Here is an 8,159-nt window from a genome sequence, read left to right on the forward strand (position 1 = left end):
GTCTGGATTATTTGGCAGGACAGGTCTGGTTTAATCTGCTTGGTCAGTAGGCAGCTTCCTGGCCACAGGAACTCCTTTGGGCTGCTGGAAATTGAATGCGAAGGGAGGAGTTTGAGTTCAGTTATGTAGCTCGTTTGGTGGTGATGGTGATTAGGTGCAGCTGTGTGAGATTGACTTGGCACTGGTATTCCTCACATATTTCACTTAATAACCTCCATTTAAAGTTTAAACTTTGCTTTGGTTGAACTCTGTCCCAGCATTAATAACTGAAGGCTAAGGATTCCTAACCTAAAGAACCATAAATCAAAGCAGTAAGCACAGCAGGAATGACTGATATTTTAGGTTATTTTGAAGGAAACAAAATACATGCAAAATGAAATATGAAACCACCATCCTAGCAATGACGTTGGTGACAGACATTTCATGTGCAATTAAAATGTGTGTGGTTTTCATTTGAAGTAATTACAATTTCAATGTTGGTTGGTTGGCTTAAAGTCTTTTTTCACAACAGTTCTTTGTCTGCATGACAGGGGGCCAGTCTAAGGTGGGCTTTCCCTGTTAACCCCCGAGATGCAAGCTATGATAAACATTGTTTGAAGTTTTAATAATAATTCCTTCCATTTGTACTATGGTCCTTTAATCCCAAAGGATCCCAGAGATCTTTCCATACAGTGGGGACCTTCTTCGTTCACAGCTCAAGTTCAAGTTCAGTCCCACCTGGGCGATGCACAGCAGATTAGGTAGAGCAATGAGAAATTACTTCTCCAGGGGGATTTAGATTAATCCCAGAATGTAATTTACCCAGGATAATAATGGGTTAACACCCCTAATATTATATGTCCTGGGACTTTAAATAACCAAGTAGTCAGGATATAGGTTTAACATCTCATCCGAAGGATTTGAAATGCTACAACACAGTGTTCCCAGGTACCATACTTGTGCGCTGGTTTGGTCATTCTGGTCCAGAGGGAAGAGCACCACCTACTGGTCCTCCAGCACCACTCACGGCAGTAGCCTGGTTTTCCTTGAAGGACTCCTGTCCCCGTATTGACCAGGCCCAGCCTTGCTGCCTGTCTTAATTCTGACAAGATCAGCCTAGAAGGTGGAATCATTGCTGGCTCTTTTGGCACTACATCTCTAGCATTAATTGGTTGAATGAAGCCACCATTTATGTTTCCAAGGGCAACGCAGGGCCCACAGTTCACAGCTGCTCCTCCCCAGGAAAGGCGAATGGATGTGTTTGAGCTCCCACACAGGCCAGTCCAGGGCACAGCGGTACCCTTGCTGCCTCTGACACTGTCTCTGCAGACCAGAGGTGCGTACGGTACAGTGCGTACCCAGAGTACTGCTCAAGTCCGCATTCCAGCAAGGAGGCAGCCGCAGTTCCTTGATGTGCTGTACATTTTTACTTCCTTGTCTCTTCAGTTTCTTTGTAATTGCTCTGTGCAGCAGCAGTGGAGAAGGGAAAGGAACGGTGTCAGAACCTCTTTCGCACAGCTCCTCCAGCCTCTTCCAGTCAGATTAATCAGCCTCTCTCGCGCTCACGTGTCCAGCTCTCAGTCATATTCTCCTCACTGAGCTGCTCTTGAACTCAGCCTCCTTGCGTCCAGGCTCCCATCATTAGCCTTTCTTCTCACTGCTCAGGTGGAGCTGGAGGTGCCAATTAGCACCACCTGTAGAAGCTGACCTCCTTCAGAGAAAACCCTCAGACTGCTTTGCAAGCAGGAGCTCATTCCCAACACCTGAGCTGTGAAGAAGTGGGCAGAGATGGGTTTCTTTCTCATCTCTCCAAAATGCTCAGGAAAGTATCACCTTATAAGCAGAGCACCTTGTGATTGCATTGAAATGAAAGGTGCCATATGCAAATACATTTGATTGCTTAACCCCTGTCTTTCCTACCTGACGGGCTGCTCATGAAGTCTTGTGATCACCACCTGGAGGAATGTCTTCGTAACTGGAGAGGGAAGGAGAAATAATCAGGGATATTTTTGTGAGAGGAGACATTGCCTACAGTGCCTTGCAGAAGTCACACCTTGCCAATGATGTACTGTACCATTTTGTCACACTACAAATAATCTAATTACAAATGCTTTCAGCCTGCATTGACTCAGGACGGGGGATATTTATGGGAAATATAAAAGTTTTTTTTTACTTTTCTTTGCAGTTCTGGCTAATCGTTAACATCTGGGACCCATAAAAGTGCTCAATACGAGCTTTCGACTTTTGATTAAATGTCATTTATGAAGAGACATCATTGGGAGGGGGTGAATATTTCACATATATCCAGTACACTGTCCGCATCCTCCTTGGATTCCAGATGTTCCACCTGTTACAGTTCCATCATCCAACCACCAGGGGGCGAACCCACAGGCACCTACCTCAGTTACTCAGGGAAGACTCCGATGACCTAGACCTCGTCAACCAATCCCAGCACGTCTTCACCACCGCGCCTCCCCTTCCCAGCCTACTTAAGCCCAGCTCTCTGGCCCTCCCCTGCTCACTATTAGGTTTTCACTGTGGGAGCAACACCTTGGCAGCACATATACTAAAATTGGAACGATACAGAGAAGATTAGCATGGCCCCTGTGCAAGGATGACATGCAAACATGGAGCGTTCCTGTTCACAGACCTTGCTTCCCTTTTGGCCTACGGATTCTAGCCTTGCTCTTGACCATGGCTTTTGGATTCTCCCTCAGGTATTTCCAGCTTTAAGACCATTTGGCTATTTGTTTGGACTTTGTATTTGAATGCCCCCTGTTTAACTCTATTTTCCAACTCTTGAGTTCCCTGGACCTGCAGAGGGTCGATTCCTTACTATTTCCTTCACACCACCCTTTCCTAGAGAGTCAAAGTCTATTAGCATTGACATCTGCAGCAGTGAGCAGGCAGGACACGGGAGTCTTGGTCCCAACAGCAGGGAGTTTACTGCCCTGTGGGCAACGGGGGGCGTGCTAGTTGTTAGAGGAGAGGGAGGGAATGGAGGAAGTGTCTCATCATGAGACACCTGGGGGAAAAGAAAGAGAACAGAGGGGATGGCATTATATAGTCAAATATAATATTATATCATTCTAATGTATATGGCACTATTTCATCAAAGATGGGGATGACAGTCCAACACCGGGGGGAAAGGAATGCTACTGTGCATTTCATTCAGTTCTGTTACATGCTATGTTATGATTCAGTAGGATAAACATTCTTTTTTTGAAAGCATTTATGTTATGGTTTAATACAAAGGAGTCTTGTGAGAGAAAGTGAGGTTTGGCACTTCAGGGGATAAGAGAATTTCACAGGAGTATGGCTGTTGACAATTCAAATCAGATCATTATGAGTTGCTGCACCTGTAGGATTTAGAGGTGAAGAGTGTTAACAGATGAAGTATCCTAGTCTGAAATAACACTCCCCACATTTTTTCTCAAGTGCTCAATTGCACATTCTGAAAGTATTAACACAATTTTCAACTTACTTAAGACAAAAGCCGAAACTGTCCTCATTTGTAAGGCCGCACACATACTACAGTTGCTAACAGACAAAACGTGAGATTCTGCACCAGATGTTCCCTTCAAGTATTTTCATTTTCAGTTTGCTGTTGCATGCAATTAATCTGTAATTATTAGTTTTGGGGGGGAAAAAACCCACTCACAACCAATATCAATCTTGTGTTAAATATTAATAAAATAATTATGTGAAGTAGTGTTTCTTACCCTTTACAGACTTTGCCTCGTTATTTTTCCTATTTTTTGTTTCTGTTCATGTTTGTAGCTTTGCGTACTTCAGCTGTATGTCAAAAGTGCAGAGAGAAGTGATTAGTCTCATTTTTGAACTAGTTACGCACAGTTTACACCTTACATCCCATGGTGTACTCATAGTATACAAGTAGCAGTACAGCAATTTCATCAGCTGTCCTGTTAATACAGTAAGCAAGGACATTTTTTAAATGGAAAAACCAAATATTTCGCGCACTACCCCATTTTTGTTTGATACGAAGCGTGCACTGACCATGATCCCTGCCCGTGTCCGGCAGAGTGAACGCCAGAATGAAGCCGATCCTCTCTGGAACCAAGACACAGCAATAGAAAATCTCGGTGACGTGTTGCAATATTAATGGTCCTTAATGCATGAGGTGTGAAACATGAGCCCCAGAGGAAACAGAAATTGCGTAAGGACACACACGGCATTACATTACAACACAGGCGACAGAAGAAATAATGAAACTGAACAGGCTGAAAATACACACAAAGAGAAATCTTCTAAATTGATTTGTCTTTGATTTTAGGCGGAGACTATTTTCAAACAAAGAAATGATACAAAAACATAAATCAATTAGGATGCGATAATTTGCTTTTTGTTAGGCTGGGGCTCTGGAATGAAATATTTCCCAGTAAGCTTTGTACTGCGTCTGAAACGTTACAGGATTTGAAATTTAAGCAATGATTTTTGACACACTAGTGCAACTTTCTAATGAGAAATAAAAGTTGCGTTTTGAATGTTACAGCGTTCACCTCTTGACTGTCATATCCTACTGTAAGTCCCGCCGTCACGGGATTCTGACCTGTAAAGAAGGACAATAACTGTCTCTTCACTTTGTTCAGTAGAAAACTGTGCTTTCATCGCAGGTGAGATACTGCTGTTGTGCACTTACAAGATAATTTACCACTCCTAGCTGATTAGCTCAGGTGTACAGAGTCTATCCCAGCAAGCAATGGGCGCAAGGCAGGGTACGCTCTGGATGAGACACCAATCTAGGGTGGCCTCACACTCACACCAGGCCCCATTTTCCCAGAAGCCACCAGCATGTGTTTGGAATGTGGGTGGAAACCGTAGAGCCCAAAGGAAATCCACAAGAACTCAGGGAGAGTTTGGAACTCCACACAGACTGCACCCCAGGTCTGGAATTGAGCCCAGGGCCCCAGCGCTGTGAGACAGCAGTGTTAACCCCTGGGCCACCATACCACCCCTTTAACAGGATATCTCAGAAGTATGAATCCATGTCTCTCGCCTTTTCAGTCCTTGATTAAGTTCTTTGGCCGCTATAGTAAAAATGTTGCCAGTTGAGAAACCGTTCTGGGGATTGCCATCATTGTTTAAAAATACTGTTACACAGACCAGCAGCTATGCCTGAGAAATTCTAGTCCTAATTTCTAATATACATTATTTCACTGGCCTGTGGTTCTACAAAGCAATGGATTTTATACACTTTTAACCCAAAATAAGCATTTAAACACTGACTTAAGAACACTAGGCATGCTTGGCTCGTTTGTTTATTTTCTAGTAGCTAATTGATCCGAGAATTTCACATTCAACCATCTCTTGAAGGAGGCCAGGGTATCAGCTTTGGCAGCCTGGCTGGGCAGCTTGTTCCATGATCCCACAAGCCTTTGTGTTAAGAAACTCTTCCTGTTCTCTGTTTTGATTGCCCGTGTCCTCTGGCTCATTTTCCTGCTTCTCCCAAAGATGTGCGCTGGATTGATTTGATCAGTGTTCTTATTCTTAAAGTACAAAAATCAAAAACAAATCAAATGTAAAAACTGATAGATGAACCAGGGTTAGTGGCTCATGGGGTGGGTAGAGCAGAGAGTAATACATCTCATATTCAAGCTGCTCAGTGACTGGAGACCTAGACCCAGTAAAACCCCAACCTTTGTAGTTGAGAAAGCCGGGACTGTCCCTAAACACTGATTCTTATAAAAGAACCTGTGGGATTCACCAAAGCTAATTTTGCAGCTTTTGTGTATCCCTCTACAATGTCAAATCCACACAGGGTGAGTTCATTTCTCTCTCTTCCCATCAGGCCATGAGCTGAGCAACTCCCTCGGTTGTGAAAGCAGTCCAGGATTTATGTCTCTCTACTTTCGGAGCCCAAGGTTGTCATCGGCTGTTTCTCTATTTATCTTTCTAACCAATAGCTGCCGAGACGCAGTTAGGCGGTGATTAAGTGCATCTCTCAGCCCCCTCTGTATTCGCTTGGAGGTGTGTGGAGGTCAGACTCTTGGCGAGGAATCAAATTTATAGCTGCCATCATGAAGAAAGCTGTCCGGATTTTAAGTGAGTCGACCACGTAAGGCCAAGCTTAGGGCACCTGGCTTAAGATGTGAGACAGCCTGACTGCTGCCTGTCCTTGCTGGACAACCTGAAGATCATGAGGAGCTGATCGATCTTATTGGAAAGCCTTTCAAACGCTGATTATGCCTTTCGGCCCTGGCAAAGGCCATGATTCAGAACTCTGCATCTGCTGCTTCTCACCTCCTGCGCAATCTGACTCTCTCTGATTCGCCATCCTCTCTGCAACACCTGCAATTTGTCTCCTTTTGGCCCGTTTTGCCACCATTCACCAAAGGAAATTTAAAACATATGTGCCTTGGACAGGCGACAGCTCCAGCTACAGACTGTGCTATCTGATAATAATGTGAGCTGGGAAAAGTAATTTATATTTCGGTATCTCCTCCTGAGCCAACTGATAGTCATGGTGTCTCCAGGCAATGAGATGTGATAGCTAGCCTTTACAATCCCGTGCACAAACTCCCATTTATGTAAAATTCATATACACCCGTGTCCATTCCTACAAAAGGCATTCCTTTTCAGAAAATGATTTCCTTTTACCTCAGCTTCTTTGCCTGGGAAGATCACTGCATGAAATGGGGAGAAACATCAGACTTGTCATACATACTGTACTGTACCTGTTAACCCTACATTGTAAGACAGCCTGAATCAGTGCCACCCTCCAGTCTGCTGTACCGATAGAATCCTATTGGCTAACTGACATAAATGTAGTCATAGTGTAGTATGTACTTACTTAGTACAGAACACCTTGACTGGTGGTGGGACACTATTACTCTGGGACTGCTAGAGTGAGCCCCATACCTAGATATTTTTCTGCATATTGTCATGCTTATGGTTTATTCCGTGCTGAAAAGAGAAGAAAAGAAACACAACGTTTCGGCTGTGGAGCCTTCTTCAGGCTGTCTTGTTCATACAAGAAGCAAGGAAATTTTCAAAATGTCAACCGCATGACCCCCGAAGAAGGCTCCACAGCCAAAACGTTGTCTCCTTTCTGCATGGAATAAACATTTACTGTTCCTTTGTAGCTTACACTTGCTGATACAGCTGCCTACTTGAGCTACTTGTCATGCTTATTTTCAATAATCAAGATGTCTTTGGGTCTGATTTCCTTCATACATGTCCAACATTACTACTGCATGGTTCCAATGTGTTTGTTTCATACAAAGGGATTCTATGTCACGTTGTGTCATTTGTGCATAATATTCCAACACCGGAAGTACCTCTTCTTAAGCACAAATGATGATTTGGCAGTAACAGCTGCATTGCAGAGTTACTGCAAGAAGGTAAGCACCTCCCAACACATTAAATTAAAGACCTCAATAGTCAAACAGATAACTAACTTAAAAATAAAAGGGATGACTGTTTCTTGGGGATTTTTCTTTCAGGATGCATTAGAATAGTTGGTGTTATTGCCAGTGGCAAGGATAGCATCTTCTAAAGCAGATAAGTGCTTAAAACAATGAAACAATTTACTTCTTAGCATTAACATGCTGTGTAAGTGAGATAACTTACCACTTTCCTTTTTCATTAAGAAGGAACATGTCACATCTTATTTTGTAGCTCGACATGATTATACAGCCTCTTTCACACCTCAGATGTTCAGAGATATTGATTAAGCTGTAATATGCACCAGGACTGAACATTTCTGCTTCTTTCTTGTGGTGTTAGAAACTGATGCCCTCCACCAAAAGCCGAGTGGAAATCTGGAAATCTTTCAGTGAGGTTTTCCAGGCATAATTGATCTATTAAATAGTCATGCACCCTCCCCAGCGGTACCTCCCCCACCAGGGGTGAAGATTGTACAAAACTGGGCCAGCAGCCACATCACCACGCAGCTCCCAGCTGGCAGCCCACTGAAGCCCAGCAGTGTGAACCTGGATAGTACCTGGAGGGGAGACTCTTGGGGAAAAACTAGGCTGCTGCTGGAAGAGGTGTTAGTGGGGCCAGTAGGGGGCGCTCACCCCACGGTCTATGTGGGTCCTAATGCCCCAGTATAGTGATGAGGACGCTATACTGTAAAAAGGTTCACAGAACTCCAATGCTAGAAAGAGAAAACCTAGACGAACAATTGACGCCTGTGGGTACAATTGATGAGGACGCTT

General features: G+C 43.9%; 1 non-coding gene across 1 annotated transcript; it reads left to right on the top strand.

Annotated features, from left to right (window-relative positions):
* The first annotated feature begins 2,520 nt into the window (after positions 1 to 2,520).
* LOC148650720 (U6 spliceosomal RNA) lies at positions 2,521 to 2,622 on the top strand. Its single transcript, XR_015926243.1, has one exon. It is a non-coding gene; the product is annotated as a U6 spliceosomal RNA (small nuclear RNA).
* The last annotated feature ends 5,537 nt before the right edge of the window (positions 2,623 to 8,159 follow it).

This window comes from Lepisosteus platostomus, chromosome 13, assembly GCF_059453375.1.
Source record: "Lepisosteus platostomus isolate fLepPlt1 chromosome 13, fLepPlt1.hap1, whole genome shotgun sequence".
Lineage (NCBI taxonomy): Eukaryota > Metazoa > Chordata > Actinopteri > Semionotiformes > Lepisosteidae > Lepisosteus > Lepisosteus platostomus.